General features: G+C 38.5%; 1 protein-coding gene across 2 annotated transcripts in view; it reads left to right on the forward strand.

Moving 5' to 3' along the window:
• The window catches only part of CDH2 (cadherin 2), a 117,980-nt gene that overhangs the window by 60,688 nt on the left and 39,842 nt on the right, over positions 1-17,450 (forward strand). The gene's annotated exons all lie outside the window — the stretch shown is intronic.

Genomic DNA, 17,450 nt, shown 5'->3' on the forward strand with positions numbered 1-17,450 from the left:
TTTTTTACCAGGGTCCCTGCAGAGCACTGTAATAGAAGGGCAGGGGGATATACTACCAAGGAGGGGGGAAACTGGGACATGCTTCATGCTTTGTCAGCCTTGATCCCCCCTCCTTTACTGTTAGCCATGAGAAATTTTAGGAAAAGCCACAGGAGCAAATCCTCTGTTCATTGGAAAGATTCCAGGCATCAGAATGCGTCATTGCTTCCTTTCATTTCCCTAGGATCCAGTCTTGCAGTTCTCCTGCATACCAAACTCTCAAATCAATACCAGTGTGTACTATCGAGAGGTTTAGGTATCTACTTGTTTCCCTTTAGCACTTTCTTTGCAGACACAGTGACTTTACTTGGGAAAGCTGCTGTTTGGTTGTTGATGTTTTATTTATTTAAGTATCAATTTGAGATGCCTTTCCAGGAAGGATTTTTGTTTAACTTTCAAATGAAATCACAAGCAAAACCTCATGCATATCTCTTTTCTATAGCAATCTTTTAATTTTTACTTCTCTTGCTTCATTTAAAGCACGTATAAACAAGATCAAGATTACTTCAATATTTGTAATTTTTTTTCTTTTTTAAAAACCATATGGTTTCAAATTTCCAGTAGACACCATCCAACAATATCAAGAGTGCAATGCAGTAAATAATGCAGTAATGCCTAGAAGTGGTGGTGATGATTCTTATTTAATTTTTTTAAGTAAGTTTCCTATAGGCTCGTAAGAACTTAAGGTTGATCTGATTTGACAGTTTAACTTACAACATTAACAGGCTGTGGCTGCTTGATTCAGGCTTTTCAGGTCTTGCTTAAATTCACCCTAATGTTGTGGAAGCCCTCCTTTAGTTGTTCAGTTGCACCATGAGTCATTTGTTCCATGTGTATGTAGTGGTTTTAGAAAATTGGCTGATGTGGGCATTGAGTTACATAATTATTAAGACCTTGAAACTATAGTTTTAATTTATTGTGTGCTAACAAAATAACATAAAAGAGCACTCTGAGTTGCATTTAATAATCACAATTTATAATTTTTAATAATTTCAGTGTTTCATGTTAAATGAAAATTTTCATTTTGCAAGGTGGATTGTTCCTTTCTGTAAATGGATCAGTATTAGCCAAAGTCACCTTCTTGTTCTTCAGAGAATGTAATATTTTACGGTTTACTTAAGTTTTAGGAGTTTTGACAAAAATTGCACTTTCTCCTAGATCAGAGCTGGGGGAAAGATAAAAAAGATTGTTCAAGGTTATTACTGAAATTCCCTGTTGTCACTAGCTGTGTTGTAATTTCTCATTCAACGTGTGACAGCGGTGCAGCATAAACTACATAATGGCCCATAAATAAGCTTTAAAAATCCATATTTCTGTTTTTATCATTAGTATGGCTGCTAGTGGGCACTGTCACTGAGCTTCTGCCAAGCTGTAAATAAAACTGTTTTGCAGCCATTTATTGCTTCCTTCAACTTACCATGCAAATCTTTAGCCTGGGAGAGATTTTCCTCATGAGGAATCTGCATGGCATTGTGTTTTCCCATAAAGATGAGGGCAAATTCTTGCTCAAATTATAAACCTTTGCAAAAGCAGCTTGCTAAATACTGAGTGTTGGAGGCACTTGTTTGCCTGCTTTTTGTTTACTCTTGGACTGGCATGTCTGATACTCTTTCTGGACATGTGAAATAATCGTGGGGGGAGAGAGAAAGAAAAAAGAAATATAAAAGCGTGCCACACATAGCATATGACTTGGCAAACCTGATAAAGGAACAGACCTAGGACTCAGCCTGATTTCCCTAGACACCAGTCAAGTACAAATGCTTTTATAGCTTTCACTGCCCAAGGCAAGCTGGAAAGAATTACCACCCCTCCTAGTCAAGCCACTCACACAATAAACAAAATAGTCACTAAACAATTTGCTGCCCTTGATACTTTGCTGACCTGTGTGACCCCTTGTCCTGCCTGTATGGCAGAGCTGCCCCTGCAGCAGTATCGCTGTAAAACTCAGCGCTATAGCAGTTCTCTGTCGTTTGATGTTGTGTTCTCGAGCCATGTGTGTGTGAGTCTGAGCATAAATTCCTTGTCTGAGGAGAGGCTGAGGTGGCATCTCTTGTCTGGAAAGGCAGAGATCTGGAGCAATTAAGAGGAGTAGAAACTGCTTTGTGGTGAGGTGCTTGCCCTGTGCTGTGTGGCACTGCCCAGCTCAGCCCTGGCAGCAGTAGCAGTGGATTCTCCTCACCTATCATCTTTCAACCTCCCTTCTGCTTCTGCAGGAAAGCGGTTTGACGAAGGAGGGACATTCTTCAGGATGATCCAGTAAAGCGGTATTAATACAGGCAGGGATAGGCATTATGCCTCATTCCTGTCCTCCTGGACATTTTTTATTTACCTTAGATCTTGGTTTAGTGGAAGGTATCACTGCCCATGCCAGAAGGGTTGGAAGTAAATGATCTTCAAGGTCCATTCCAGCCCAGACTATTCTGTCATCCTGTGTTCTATGGCAGATGCATCTGAAAGCCCCAAGAAGGTTGGGTTTTGTTTTTCTGTGAATTTATCATCCATAGTAGGGAAAGGAAATAGTCAGATCATTACTATGTGTGCACAGTGTTTATAAGCAGATGAGAAATGCAGACTTGTCTATTGGTCCAGTAAATATAGTATTAAGTCAGGAAACGTAAATATACCTTTTATAAACTTAATAAACGTCATTTTGGAAAGCAGCAGTATTTTACAGTGTGGCATTAAATAGTATCAAAAGGGTGTTTACTTTGAAGAGCCAGTCTAATTCAAAGTGTTGACTAGGTCTTGTATTTTTCAGGCTTGGATGAAAAAAGTAAAGAACAATGCCTTCTTTATTACGTTAATTAAAACACGCCATGTCTCACTCTCCTGCAGCTGATGACCACAACCAAGGAAAGTTTGAAATATTAGTAGTAGTTTGAAAATAAAATCTGTTACCTGACTGAAAAGATATTTAGGGAAAGATGGATACTTTCGATTTTCATCTGGAGAAATCATACAGCTTTTTTGTTCTGAAGCGTTCAGTTTTGCCTTCAGGTCAATGAGCATCACACAGGCTCAGTTATGCTTTTGACCTGATGAGAATACAAAGAGAGAGTGGTCCAGTTTGGAAAGAGAGGAAACATTTACATGAATCATACTCAGTTATTTATTTATTTATTTATTTAAATAGGAAGGCAGATATTTTTGTACAAAGTTTAAATGGTGACAGGTTTTCAGGGCAATGCTTTGCGAGTCTTGCCTCTTTGTTAGAGTGGCTGTAAGAATGGTTTCTGAATCTCCTGTAAAAGACAGCATGAGTTACGGCCATTCTTCCTCCATTACTAAATTAGAGCATCTTGGGTTGTGATGGGGAGAATGCATTTGACAGAACAGTGGGAAGAAGTTAAGTGTCCCATATTGGTAGATCCTGAAATACACTGTGAGGTAAGCTGTCCCAAGAGAAGGAGATCTGTTTTCTAAGGCATTGCAGTTTGTCTTTGCCACCTTGCATCAAGGTTTTGGGAAGACAATTTTGTTTACAGCCTTTGGAGCTAAGACTGTTTCATTCTCTCTGTATCTTTCCTGTTTGGGAGAATGATAGAAGAGATCTCGCTGGCACCTAAGAGACAAGGAGATATGTATCAGTAGTATTGCCGCAAACAACATGGACACATTTTATGGCAAAAGCCTCTTGGAGACATCTAGTTGAAAAATGTGAAGGCAGAGAATTGCATTGTGTGTTATGTAGAAAGCAAGTTAAGAAAAGACATGGTGGAGACAGGTGTGTTAAGGAACAGGAAATTAATTAATACTAAAACAAGTAAACGCTGCAATACATGGCAAAAGAAATGTAGCTGGTCTGAAAGTAAGCTAAAATAAAAAGAAAGCTATGCAGCTGAACATGAACAGTTGAATGTGATTTGTAAATAGATTGAATGCAGTTACTGATTTTTATCCTGAGGGCTTTTTGAGTACTACAGATAAATCACTGTTGCGTGACTAAAATATCAGATGTCTCAAGGTATTCTGTTTCCATGGTCCTCAAAAAAAAAGTTGGATTGTGGAGTTGGAGACATCCAGCAACAAAGGAGTTAAGGAAAAACCATGTGGGTTGGTGTTACCAGTTTTCTAAAAATCTGTGTTATGTCTATAATGGGCAAAATGCCAGCAGTTGCACATTAAAAGTGACATCTCTGCATTTGTACAGAAAAAAGCACTGTAGTGAACTTTATCAAAATGTTAGCTTCTAATGAAGAACAGCATCTATGTTACGTGCTTCTGAGCCAAAAGTCGTGTTAATTTTACCCTAATGCCTTTCTTCATACCCAAGTTACTGCATGTAACTCACTTGTGGCATCAGTTAATGTAATTTTTCTGATTTACAATGCTACTAAGTATTGAATCGTTAAGACCTTCGCATGAATATTATTATTGTATGACATCATAGTGTGTTGTCTTTTGTGACATCCTTAAGTTATGTACACAGTATTGCAAGGATTATTGAAAAAGGGGTGGTGACTTCTAAATGGAGTTCAATTTTCAGTGGCTTTTTGCTTTGCCTTGGCAGCATATCAAAGCAAAGTTATAATGCCTCGGTGCCAGTATTTTAAAATGTAGCTCAGATGTTTAGTTTAAGGTCCGATCTGTTCCATTTCACTTGCTGCTTCCTCTTGTTGTTGGGAGAGGCCACATTTAGTTTGCAGAAAACCCTTTCTCATGGGAAGGTGAGCTTTAGATACCTCAGTCTGAGCCCTGAGAGACAGATCAAAATAATGCATCACTCATTTACCGCAACCATTGCCCAACTTATTAAGAGTTGTTCCGGACTCAGGGAGCTCGGCTGAAAAGGCTGATAAAATTGATCATATTGCTTGATAACCTGTCTAATTACCTCATCAAAATGTTATGCACCAACCATGTGGACTCTCTCCAGTGGGCAGGAAGGTCTGCAGTACTGTCTCCGTGAGCAACCTGTCCAAAGCTTGAAAGACACATGATGCCGCATGTGCTGGATAGTGCCTTTTAGACATCTCCCCAGCCTGTGTTTGCAGGCTGTCAGGATGTATTCATTTGGAGCCTTGTCCTGAGGGCAAATGAGCTCTCCTCACCTTTAATATGAAGTGAGATAGGGTGATGTGGGTAGGGGTCCATTCTTCAACTGCAGTGTGCACATTTTAATAGAAGATAGATTCTAGTGAAGAATGCTTGCAGACACCCTTGAGCCTTGATTTTATTTTGTTTTGATTTTCAGAGTGTGCATATGTGAGGAGGAATTTTGTGTTGAGGGTTTTTTTGTGTTGGGGTGGTTTGGCTTGGTTTGTTTTCATGCTTGTGATTTTTGGGAGTGTGGTTTTTTACTTTGGGTTTTTACTTCCTGGAACACAGCCCTAAACCCTAGTGAAACAGATCCTAAAGAGTTTTGCAGAGGTTGCAATGCAGGATGTAGGCTGGCCAAACCTGCGTGCAGATGGCTGTCAATTCCCTCAGACATAGGTAGGAGGAGAGAGTGGTTTTAGCTGCTGCTGCTGAACATCAGACTCCCAACATCTGATGACAGGTTGCTATTTCACGCTTTACAGTTTTGTTTCAACAGAAATTCAGTATGTTGTCTCACTGAATAACTTCGTCTTCTCTCAATAGGTGAAACTATTGCATTTATGGACCAAAAGCATTTTCAATGTGCGTATGAAAACATGTCTTGGTTATAGTAAGTGTTTGAGATTTATTGAAGAGGAACTGCACATCATGCACCAGGAAAGGAAAAAATTTTGCCATGAGTAACTTTCATAATAATTTAAATAGATCATGAACCTCATTATATTAGCTATCACAGGACAGCATTTCTATGATCTTTGTACAGTATGTTCATGATAATGCTTATCCTACAGAAAAAACATCTCTGCATCAGCAGTCACTACTGTAGGACACACTAGATAGTATTTTCTGAAGTATATAGTGTAGTATGGCTTTATTTATTCCCTTTGCAAACTGGCATTGTTTTGGGGGGGAGGAAGTGAAGATAGGTGTTTGTTCTCATGAGTGAATGCCGCAGGTGACTTTTTAAGGAATTCAAACATCTGAGGAAAATTGAGGGGAATACAAATGACAGCTGAAATAGCCATTGAAATGTTGTAATGTTTATTACAATGGGGCTTTTCCACTCAAATTCCTTATGGAAACAAGTATTTAGTATTCTGGTAAGCAAAGGAGGAATGCCTTCCTGTTGGAGTAAGAGACTTCTTAGGTTTCTAAAGACAAATTTTGTTTCATTTTTTGTGATGCATTGATTCTGCAAGTTACCACCGAATGTTCCCATTATCTGTGGTGGCTGGACCATGTTTGATTCATGCAAATGTTAGAAGTTACTACTATTTCCATGTTCCCTCTCACTCAGGGATCAGTTCCATTATACTGATTGCTGTAGGGATAATTCCCAGACAGTTTGCAGTCTGGACCTTTGGAGGGGGATGCTGTGTAATCTTTATTAAGAAACTTAGAGTGTCATGACTAATAATGGAGAAATCAAGACTGCATAGAGTACAATACCTCACTGCTTCTCAGCAAAATAGGTTTAACTCAGACAGTAATAGGTTAATTGCCACATCCAGAAATGAGTCCTAATGATTCCCTTTAGGAGTCATTGTCACATATGGGTTTTTCATTGTGATATTTATAACTGTAATCTTTTGTCTCAAAGCTCATGTAACTGTTCAACCCAACAAAAGGGTTCAGAAAGGTAATATCCTGCTCCCATCCTTAGGCTTTGCTGAAAGTAGAATCTTCAGTTCTAGTTCAATCAGTCAAACCCCTGCCATTTTCAGGCATTATTCCAATCTAACACAATTTGAATGTCAAGTGCCTTATGTTTTGCACTCACAAGGCCCACAGGAAAGTCTAGACACCAAAAAAAAAAAAAGAAAAGTGCTGCATTTATCATAGGAAGTGTATTTTGAAATACGTCAGAAGACCTGTTCTTTTCCTTTTCTGCTCTTCTGTGGCTGGACTGAGTTGCAGTTGTTAAATGAGAGTGTGTTTAGTCAGGTCTGTGTCTGTCTATTCCCACCTGGAATAAATTGCATAAATTTGCACAACATTATCTTGGCATAAGATCCTAAAGTATGTCTTAATTTTGCAGGGGCTATACTGAAAGTTGGCTCTTGAATGAAGTCTGTTAGGTATCCTTCTCATTTTTCTGCATATTATATCCAAGGGTTGTGGTGGTTTTATTTCTTTGCTATATAAATCCAGGTACCATGTTGTGCTGCTGTCACGCTTCTCTGCGTTTTGTAAAGAAAACAGTTGCTATCAGTGTTTTTTCCTAACATAACACCTTTTTTTATTCCTGTCAATTTTGTTACTGTCAATTTAAGTGGATTATTTGAGCCTCTTAATTTTGTAATCCCTAGACAAGATATGGTAAATGTTCTTGCTGGAAAGTAGTGTTGCTTGAATTTTGACTTAACCTGTGTTAGCTGTACACAAGTGACCTCATGTTGGTAATTTTAAAGAGTTTGCAGCATATAGTGCAGTCAGACATGAAACAAGGATACTGTTTCTGCTTGCAGATAGTGTTTCTCTAGCTTACCAGGTAGACCTTACACAAAATAAACTAGCAATTTGACAAGACTCAAGTCTGAAGTCCTGACTCAATAGGTCAGACCTTTCCTCTTTTGATACCTTTTGTGCTGTTGAGATTTGGTAGCAATGCAACGATGGATGGTTTTCATCCCGTCAGGAATATGGTTTAGATAATCAAACAAGAAGATAAAAGTAATTAAATATTGTAATCTGTTAGTATTTACTAAGTGCTGGTCACAAAAAAACACTGGATTTTTTTTTTTCTGATCACTGTACTTACATAGCTCAAGCGGAAAAATATTTAAAATACATACTGATCATTCTTTGCTATATATAAGACTTAATACAAGGTTTCACTATGATGAACTTTCGTGGTCAACAGTATCAAATGATTCCCTACATATTTCTAATTCATTTAAACAGGATGGCTTATATTAGTAGCCCTTTGTTTTTAAGGTATCTACACACAGTTATTTCATCTAGGGTCAATGTGAGGTGTGTTTGAAGAGATGCTATAACAAGCTACTAAATGAACAGCCCAGGTGATAGAGGTACTTCAGATGTGTGAGATTAGGCATTTTCCTGCCAGTTCTGTTGGTACTTCCCTGTTGTAGTTTAAGCCCAAGCTGTAAATCAGAACCACACTGTCTGCTCCCCCTGTCTGTTTCTTCCCCCCTGCTCCCGGAGGGATGGGAAGGAGAATTGAAAGAATGTAACTCCCACGGGTTGAGATAAGAACAGTTTAATAACTAAGGTATAACATAAACCACTTCTGCTGCCACCAATAATAACAATAAAGGAAATAACAAGGGAAGAGAATACAATACCACACGCCGACCAATACCTAGCCCGACCCAGCAGTGAACTAGCTCTTCTGGGTAGCTCCCAGTTACATCCTGAGCATGATGTGCTGTGGTATGGAATACCTCTTTGTTACTTTGGGTCAGGTGTCCTGTCTCTGTTTCCTCCCAGCTTCCCCTCCTCCCTGTCAGAGCATGAGGCTCACAAAGTCCTTGGTCAGACTAAACATTTGAGCAACAACTAAAAACATCGGTCTTATCAGCTCTGTTCCCAGGCTGAAAGTCAAAACCACAGCACTGCACCAGCTACTAAGAAGGAGAAAAATGACTGCTACTGCTGAACCCAGGACATTCTCCCTCTTAAATAATTAATAAATTATTTAGCACTTCAACTTTTAAATTTTAAATTATGAAAGTGATACATGCAGGTAGAAAATATGCATTTAGAAGTTACTTTTTCACACACAGGTGTACTCTCTTATAATGACTAGACATATTGCCCTAACTAATTGAGACCCCTACTTTGTGTGATCTGGCTGTGAAATACACTGTACTAGCCTGTGCCAGTCCCCAAGTGCTTTTTTGATTTTTATGGTGAGATATTTGTGTTTAATAATAATAACCTAAGGTCTGACATAACATTAAGCTGCCATGCCAGCTACTTTTCTGCCTGAGGCCTACTGACTGTTCATGTTCCAGTGATAGCAATAAAAATCATAAATACCAGGGATTATACTAACACATCAGTGTACATGCTGCTAGGCTGCCTCTGCTGCTCTTCCACCCTGTTCGTCAACTGGTAGAATTCTTACCCTTTTTTGATAAAAAAGCACACCGTTCAAGCAAATAGGATATTTTTCCACCATTATCCATGTGCTAAGGCAATGAACAGCCTTATATTATAGGGTGGTTCTGCTTTGAGATAGGCTGTGCCTACCTTTTGCTGGAGGAATGCTGGTGCAGCTGTGTCCATGTCCAGCTCTGCTGCCTGGAAAGTTCCCCAGGTTCTCCCTGGAGATAACAGAATTTATCTTTTAGGAAAGAAGTGTCATGGAGAGCTGCCACAGTTCCTTGAGTGGAAATAATTAAAAATAATTGCAGCTTTGGAAAACTAGTCCATAGTGTGCCCACAATGGCTGGTGGGAGAGTGGCAAAAGCCACTTTTGTTGGACAAACCAAACTGAGGAAGGAAGGAGATAGAAAAAGCAACGCTGGTAATCATAGAAGGTCATCACACTCAAATGTGCACTGGTTTGTGAAGCTGAAGGGCAACTTCAGGGAAAACTATTCACTGTCCCGTTGCTGTATCTATAGCCACGTTGGCGGGACTGCAAAATGTATTCCCAAGAGATGGGTATTGTCCTGGTTTACGCAGCAGAACACAGAACAGTAAATGGTCCCACTTTAAGATGCTGTTTTTTGAAATGGGAAGCAGGAGTCTTGGCAGGATCGCTGCCATTTTGTTGGAGCTGGGAATTGCTCTTCGTGGCAATGGAATATAAATACAACATTCGCATCTGCCTGAGCAATTCTATAATTTAGTAAGAAAAATATTTAATATAATTTTATTGTATTTATTTTCATTGTAAGAAATGCCATACAGCATATAAGTGATACATGTATGCTTCTCCCTATGTTCTGTTGTTGTTTCTAAACCCCTCTTTGTGGTGGGGCTTAAGCTGCTGTGGAAACCTGCTGACTGGTTGTATTGGTGAAATAGACCATCAGCTCATTTGAAAGTATGCACCAGTTTGATATTCAGCAAGTCCTGGCTCTTTACAGAAACTCCAGAAGCCTGCATTTTTATTTAGTTAATTAGTTTATTTTTTAATTAAGACAGCCCTCCAGTGACAGGCTCTTTCTGCCTAGATGTACTCATAGTCTGAGCTGCAGACAGGGTTGTGAGCCTGAAATTAGTAAGGTTTTTGCGCCTTTGCATTTCTATCAGAAGCACAGTTGAAAGAGAGGGTAGAAAAAAATGGGAGTATTGGGGAATAAAGTAATTTGTTTTAAAAATCAAGAAAACAGAACACCTGGATAGAGAGGGAGGAGGAGGTATAGAGAAGAAAGAAAGAAGAGCTAGAAAAAAATGTGAAACCTGAAGCCTAGAAGGACTTTGAGCCAAGAATAGTTAGCCAAGAGACAATATAAAAGCATCTATTCTCAGTCTCCTTATTGCTAACAAGGGAGGAAAAAAAAAGGAAGAAAAATAGAAAAAGCTAACTTTTTTCCTTTTTTTTGTTTTCTAAAGATAGACTAAAAGGCAAAGCTGCTTATCCAGTTTTTACTAGGTATTTAAGTCATTACTGTAGCAATAAAACTGCCCTTTAATTGCTGTGCTATAATTGTAGGTATTTGTTTCTTACACTGCTTAAGGTCACATAAAAATGAATAGAGGTAAAAATAGGTTTGTGTAAAGTGCCTGAATTTCGAAAATGTGTTTTCTGCTACCTGTCTGCAGAGAAAGTACTTTCCCTTTAGTCTCCGGGTTTGACTGTTCAGTAGATATATTTTTAATTACCAAATTGGATTTTAGCAGGTGTAGTCAGTTGATGCATTATGGGTATAAGAGATTAGTGATTAATCCTTCTTTTTATTACTGTGTAGAATGGTATACTTGGGAAAGTATTAAAGGCGCATTGCATACTCCAGAGTACAGAAATGACATTTATTACTGAGTTTTCTTTCTGCTAGCATGATTCACAAAAAAAGCTGGTGCAGAACTCTGCAGGGGCCCATAGGCTCATCTATAGTGAAACAGCCTTAAACAATACAGAGTGGAGGAATCCGGAAAGAAACCTTTTGTATTTTAAAACAAAAGCAGTTGTCGAAATAGAAGTACTTCCCCTGCCTGAAGATGCTTATTCTCTTTTTCTGCATTTTATTTTTTTCTAAAATAAAGACAAAAGGGGTGTCAAAGCGCAGAAGATCTTTGTGTCAGTGAGTGGTAGAGGCAAGGACTGAAAAGGGTCAGTGAATCAGATATAATTTGGAGTCTATTTGAGATACCAGTCCTGTGTTTTGCTGATGGCTGGTATTCCCCTTCTGAAAAGCTGCAGAGGCATTTCTGTCGAATAGAAAGAACATTATCCCCATTTTCATTCTGGCATGCCTGTTACGACTTTGTTCTGTAAACAAAGAGGATTATGGGAACTGGGAACTAGATTGGCATTTTATTAAAGAGCTGTGTGAGTCTTTCACTGTGAATGCGGGAATTGGACAGTCTGGTGATAGTTACCTGTGAAAGAAAATACTTTAGAAGTACATTTTAGTGTCTGAGCTAGTAGGGTTTATGAGGAGATGGTCCTCTGATGTAGGACAGAGTATGCGCTGGGTGTTAATGTTTCTCAGTTACACCCTGCAACAAAATACTTTGGGGAAAAAAATCAAAATGCAGTTGTACAAATTAAGAATATATGCTGCAAAAGTAAGCAGAAGGAGGCACATGTCCACTGTTCTTCTGTTGTGTAGGCTGCCAGATTGCCTTAAAAGTATGTTATCTTAGGAAACGTGCATATTTGTCTATCTAGAACTAGCAGGCTGGGGACTGGGGCAGGAAGCACTGCACTTAATGAGCATTAGTTGCAGTAACTAACACAAATTATTTCTACCAGTGTGTCATATAACTTCTCACACAACTTTGTAGCTTTTCTGCAGGAGACTGTTGGCTTAGCAGCATCATAATTCCACAGAGTGAAGTCTTATATTAGTACGAGGTTTTACCTAATGCCTGCTGATCACTCTGGCACTGCTTTCAGTTAATGAAATAAGTGTACAGGATGAATTAAACAGTAAGTCTTGGAGATCACTTTTCCTTTTAATGATTGTTCTTCTAACTGAATAGACAAATGATTAAACAATACTTAATAATTTCCATACAGTATGGAAATAATGAAAGTTAAGCTGTTAGGAGTCAGATCATGAAGCACCTGAAGTTGATAAATAGCTTGAATGTATCCCCAGTTTTATGTCAGTTGAAACATTTTGATGTGACACTTTTTTTCCCATCTTGTTGGCTTCATAGCCTGGCTTTCTCTTGGCACCAGGCTGTAAAGCTTGTGAAGTCAAGTGAAAATGGCATGATATTTGGCCCTTAGTAAGTGGCAAAACTCCAGTTGGTTTTGTGTGACCTGCTGAAGTAGCCTTCTACTGTGCGTGGGCTGGGGTGGCAGGATGCAGAGCTCAGCACAAAGGCAGTTTTTCAAAAGCAATTACTGAATTAGCAGGCTTGCCTTGGAAAGTGGTAAGCAGCTGCCTTTTGACAGCCAGGCTTTCTTTTGAAGTGTTGCAGGTTGGTTGCTCCAGAAAGGCTCAAAATGAGGAGTGCTTTGAGTTTTTTCTGGGTGGTTTGGAGTACAGGATAAACTACAGTGCATAGATAGAAAAGGAGGAAAGGGGATTACAAAAAAGACTAAAACCTATTAGAAACAACACTGGTGTATTAAAGTATCTCTGAAGGGTACTGTGACAAACTGAATTATAATACAGATAGGAAACTAACTTTTTTCTAAAATAACCTGATAATATTGCGTATTTATTTTCCATTGGCAAATTTCTATAGCTAATTTTCTCAGCTTGCGGGTGAGAGCAAGACATTTTCCTGGCTCCAGACCCCCCATGTATCAAAAAATCAAAAATTAAATAATGTTTGAAGCAGGTCTCAGGAAGCTCTAAAATCAGACCCATTTTACAAGTGCTGCTGGTGGTGGAAGAGGCAAGTTAGAATGTAGACTAGTTTTGTGATTGTTACAGTCCACCATAATGTCAAAACCCCACTTCTCTTGAAGGTCATCTGCAACTGTAGTAAAGGATGTCTCACGGGCATTACGCAGCCCACTCCAGCAAACCATGAACTGAAATATGAGCATGTGCACTCTGTTAGTAGGCCTGAGAGATCACCTTACAGATAGAGAAGTATCCAGTCTGAATAAATAACTAATTTATAAAGTAGTTATTTTTAAAAGTGTATTTTAGTGTGGTTTTCTCCAGTTTCTCTCTCTGAAAAGTAGGGAGACTTGTTAAATACAGAGTGTTCTTGGAGAAGCTAGTGTTGAGATATTAAGTATGCAGATAGCTAGACAGTTCAAGTAGAATGTTTCCATATAATTTCTCATTCTGTCAAAGGTAAAAGTGGTACCTGGCGGGTAGCTGTGTGTAAGCTACTTTCTTATTCTATTTATTTTATCTGCTGCAGAGTGATCCTGAGTAGATTAAATATACCTGGGTTTTCCGTTTTATGATACACCTTCTTAACTGTATTGCTGGCGTGCATACATTGTTGGAATTTGCTGCAATTTCCATAATGTACTCTAAGTGAGTCTTCATCTTGAGGTTGATGCTTAGGCATTGAGAATAGCATTCAAAAAGTGTAACACCATTCCAGCAACTATAAAGAAGGAAATACACTTTTCTTTTTGTATGCATGTAGATGTTATCTAGAAATGAATATTTACAGAATGTAGATATCCAGATGGCAAACTCAATGCAACTATCTCAGGATCAAAGCAAGTAATGAAAATCCTGTATTAATATTCTATATTATACCTGAATATGTTCATTAAAAATGATAATATATCATTATATCACTGTGGATGCCATATCCTTGGAAGTGTTCAAGGCCAGGTTGGTTGGGGCTTTGAACAGCCTGGTCTAATGGAATGTGTCCCTGCCCATGGCAGGGATGTTGGCACGAGATGACGTCCTTTCCAACCCATTCCATGACTGTATGATTCTGTGCTCAGTCCTTGAGTCAAGTAATTCCAGTGTTATTTGCCGAAGACTAAAAGAGTAGAAGCAGGTTGTCAAAGGGTAAAACCCAACATGAGTAGCTGAAAAAGGGTCTTTACTGTCTGAGAAATGGTTCTAGGTAACAAGATTACTAGGAAGGTACATGGTTAGACTTGTATTTTATAGATACCATGAATCATTCATCTTGTTGAACCTGAGCATGAGTGGTGTAGCCCTCCAGTGCACTTTAAATGAATTTGCATGTTTAGTTCTTAATGTTTTGTACACTAAACATGTATGCATACACTATAATTACTTCCATGCAAGAGTGTTAGCTTGGAAGCTTGCTTTAATAACAGAGAGCTGTGGATTTTTGTTTTAGAATGTTGTCACAGAGGTCCTATTTTATTCTTTTTTTAATAGATTATACTTGTTTTTAGGACAAGAAAAGACTTACAAATTAGGATACAAATGGTCCTTTGCCGTAGTGCCTAATGTTTAATAATAATCTTATACTAATACTAAATACGATTTTTCTTTGATTTAAAGACCCTGTTTTTGTAAATCCTTGTACACTGCCTTATTTTGAGCACGTGAACTAATTGTATTTACTCCCATGCTGCATATTACAGTTTTGATATGACTACAGATTCTCTTTAAAACCAGTTATATTTCAGATTATGATTAAATACTTCCTAGTGCTTTCAAATAATATACTTTTAAAAATCAGATACTATTCAGATGCTCAAAAAACAAATATTTAAAAATCCATGAGTTGTTTTTACAGATTATGCGATACACGGATCATTTATGTGGAGAGTGTTCTTAAAAAGCAGTAAAATCAGATATTTGATTACTCTTTCTACCCTGTAAAGTGACTAAGATGCTGCATAGTGTATCTAGTTAACCTTTTTTTAAATGAAAAGAATCAATATGATTGATTTGTCAACAAAGTGACTTTTGGAAAGCAGACCTCCCTTTCCTGTGGTTGTTAGAAAGAGCATGGTTGCCACCAACAGTCATTATTCTCCGGGAGGGGAAGTCCTGTAGCATTTTCACCAAAATCTTTACCTAAAACCTTACAGTCAGAAATCACTCTTTGTTCATACCAGTTGAACACTGAAAAATGAAGGGAAGTGATCTAAATCCAATTTACAAGACTGATAACTATGCAGTTGGGGGGGGAGAGAGTAGCTATTGCACAACCTGTTCTCTGTCAAGGGAATTTAATTATAGATGGTTATAGTTGAGTGTAATTTGTTAATGTGTGCTCCTTGCAAAGGGAGAATAATTCTCACCAAGTATTGACAATTTTCTACATTTTTACCAGGATACTGTCAAAGGAAAGGGATTTTCATTGAATTTCATAATATACAGTTGCCTGGAGGAAGAATATCAATGAAGTGGCTAGCAGGGTGTTTTTTCTTGTTATTGTGGGGTTTGGGTTTTTTTTCCTACTGGGTTTTAAATGTAAGTAGATGGGGAAGGAAATAATCTTCTTTATGAATTTTGAATATACCAAAAATGAATATATTATGGTACTGTGCTCAAAATACTTTTTTGTAAAATACTGTTGTGATATGTTAGTCTTTTGGACCATAATGACTGTATTCTAAATTTCATCTTTTTTAAAAAACAGTAATGATCAAAGTTTAGATTAATATTCATCCTCTTTCCCACTCCCTACTTTTCAGAAGTAAGTCTGAGAAGAGCCAGAGGTGAAGGTGACCAGAGGTGAAGGCCTTTTGGTCAAGGCACCCTTTGAAGAGCTTTTTGAGAGTAGCTGTAGCTGAGAGGTCAGCAGAGGTACAGAGCTATGGGTTATTATTGCTGGCTGTTTTTTTTCCTTAGTTTCTTAATGGGAGCTCTTTCTAACTGAGAGTTTTGTTCGTGAACAGAGATGATGCTTGGACAAGGCTCTACTTTCTCCATGCCTGGGGTATGGGTGGTCTGTGCCTCTGAACCCGAGTACAAGCAGTGCTGTTTGGTAGTCCAGTGATTAAGTTCTTAAATTAGTAGATGTAGTGACTTTTGAGTAAACTCTTCTTGACACCTCTTTATTTTTGTGCTAAACAATACCAAATATCCTGCTCGGAAGTTTGGCTAAACAGAATTAGAGCATTAGGACTGTGTTAATGATTGTGGGTACTGGTAGCTGTTCTTAACTAGTAGTTTTATATCCCCGGCTTAGAATCATGCGTTTTCTCAGCTGGATGTTGTGTTTCAACATACAGTCATGGTTAGCTGACTCACTTTTCGAGGCTTAGTGTTGAAAAGAGTGGAACAGTCAGCATCTGGGAGCTTGACCTTCTGCCTCTCTATTTTCTTCTCCCACATGAACAGTAAGCCAAAGGTTCTGTTCACATTCCTCCAGTCTTGCAGACTGGTAGTCTGTAGACCCATAGGAAGGAAGTGAATTATACTTTATGGAGAGGTAAGATGAACTTGAGGAGCAGTAGGGATTGCCTAGAGAGTAATATGTATGAAAACTTATGCAGAGGGTTGAGTATTCATTAGCATTTCAGTGAAGCACTCACTGCTAATGAGGAAAACCTGAGGCAACATCTACAAGGACCACAGGAAAGGGCCCTGGTGGTGGTGTTTGAGCCTTTTACCTAGGCAGATTTATTCTCCTGGGTTCAATGCTTTGCTGGCATGGGTTGCTCTTCTCCCCAGTGTGGCCATGGCATTTCATGGAGGGAGACCTTTAAACTCTGCAAGCCATCTGGAAAAAGCAGTATCCCTGCCCAGCCCCCAAGATCAGTATGAAGAAGGTTGATGTTCTGTTGTTTATTTGGAGAAATGCTCTACTTGTCTCGTTTTTGTACATGATGGATGCTTTTAAAGTACAGTCATTCTGTCAGGAGAGGGAAAATGGAGGATTCCGGATAACTGAAAGGGTTCAGTATTGAAACAAATTTTATGTGTCACCCAAGAATCAGTTCAGTCCTTGAAGTTCAAATAAAAAAGGTATGATTCTTCTTCTTAGTACCTTCCTGGAAACAGTGCATTACAGAGGAAAGCATATGATACATGGCATTTAATAGTGATTTTTCTTGAGAAGGACCTTTAAGTTTTGAAGCTAAATAGTTTGTGCATGGTTTAGCACAATATAAAGTCCAGTAACTGAAGTGAAGCACAAAGCCTCATTTCATCTTTATCTTCACTATGTGAATTTCAGCACAACCTTCATAATGATATTTTGCACTTCTGTTGCACATACAATCAAAATACTTCATAATGCTTTGGAAACACTAAAGAACCATCATTGGTTATAAAAGCACACTTTCATTTTTTACCTACTGTTATTTGCCGTAACCCAGAAGGTAAGCAGTAGTGAAAGCAATTGGGTGAAGAAAGCTG

The sequence above is a fragment of the Melopsittacus undulatus genome, chromosome 1 (assembly GCF_012275295.1).
Source record: "Melopsittacus undulatus isolate bMelUnd1 chromosome 1, bMelUnd1.mat.Z, whole genome shotgun sequence".
Classification (NCBI taxonomy): domain Eukaryota; kingdom Metazoa; phylum Chordata; class Aves; order Psittaciformes; family Psittaculidae; genus Melopsittacus; species Melopsittacus undulatus.